The sequence below is a fragment of the Gekko japonicus genome, unplaced genomic scaffold (genome assembly GCF_001447785.1).
Source record: "Gekko japonicus isolate JY-2015 unplaced genomic scaffold, Gekko_japonicus_V1.1 scaffold649, whole genome shotgun sequence".
In the NCBI taxonomy this organism is placed as follows: domain Eukaryota; kingdom Metazoa; phylum Chordata; class Lepidosauria; order Squamata; family Gekkonidae; genus Gekko; species Gekko japonicus.
The window spans coordinates 745,037-746,093 of NW_015167555.1; the positions used below are offsets into that span (position 1 = coordinate 745,037).

At 36.0% G+C, this 1,057-nt stretch overlaps 1 protein-coding gene across 8 annotated transcripts in view; it reads left to right on the forward strand.

The window, feature by feature from the left end:
* PPFIA2 (protein tyrosine phosphatase, receptor type, f polypeptide (PTPRF), interacting protein (liprin), alpha 2) overlaps positions 1 to 1,057 on the forward strand; it is a 414,803-nt gene that overhangs the window by 336,280 nt on the left and 77,466 nt on the right. The gene's annotated exons all lie outside the window — the stretch shown is intronic.

Below are 1,057 nucleotides of genomic sequence, written 5' to 3' on the forward strand. Positions count from 1 at the left end.
AAGAGACAAGGTTGTAGTTGAGTCTGGAGGCAAAATAACTATTCATGTGCAACACCCAAACTCAACAAGCATATAAGAAATTGCAAAACAAAATATATATTTCAGTTTAGTTGACATTTTCTTCCTAAAAAGAAACCATTTTGGAAGGAATGGATCAGACTAGCCTTACAATGACGCATAGATTTCTTGTTATTTGTAGTCATTTTTAGTAATTTCTCAGCCACATTTCCTGATGAATAATGGTGCATGAAAAGGCATGCTTCCTCCCATTTGAATTTAGCTGCCATTTTGTTCCTTAAAATGTTTGGAAGGAGTGGATGAAGTTAGATGCCTGCAGTGATTCATGGGGTTCTCATTACTTTTATTCATTTTAATAATTTATAAACCATATTTTCTTTTAAAGAAAGGTGCCAGAATGGCGTAGTCTCTTCCATTTATACTTGTCCCCACATTTTTTCTATAATTGATGCTAGAAACAGTTATCTTATACAATCTGCCTCCCCCCCTTCAAGTCAGATGATGTTTATGGGGGTCTAGTGACTCATGGGCACACATTTGGGAAGCCTCTGCTTGCACTGCATTGTATCCAAGCCACTAGTGCAGGAGTGGAAGTAGTATCACACCGTTCGCACCCTAGCTTTGTGTGCACATAATGCCAATCAACACATGAAGGTCAGGGAAAGACACACAATTAATAAGATCCTACTTTCCCTCCACACATTCATTATACACAGTTTCAGACTGTGGGGGTTTAAACCAAATTGGAACTGATTTATTGGGACTAATTTAGCCTTTTTTTGTACATAGAGCTCTTATGTTTATGGAAAAGGAATTTGAAGTTAATGGAGAAAACTGAATACTCCATGAACATTGGAAGAGCATAACCATCAAGATCATCAGTGTTGTCAGTCTTGGTGCTATAGAAAGATTTTGTCTGCATTCCTCCCATTAACAGTTTATTTTAGAATATTGTAAAAAAATCTGTAGGCATGTTTTGTCAAACTGGTTAAAATGATTATTTGCCATATTGCAATGTATACCATAAAACAAATATTGT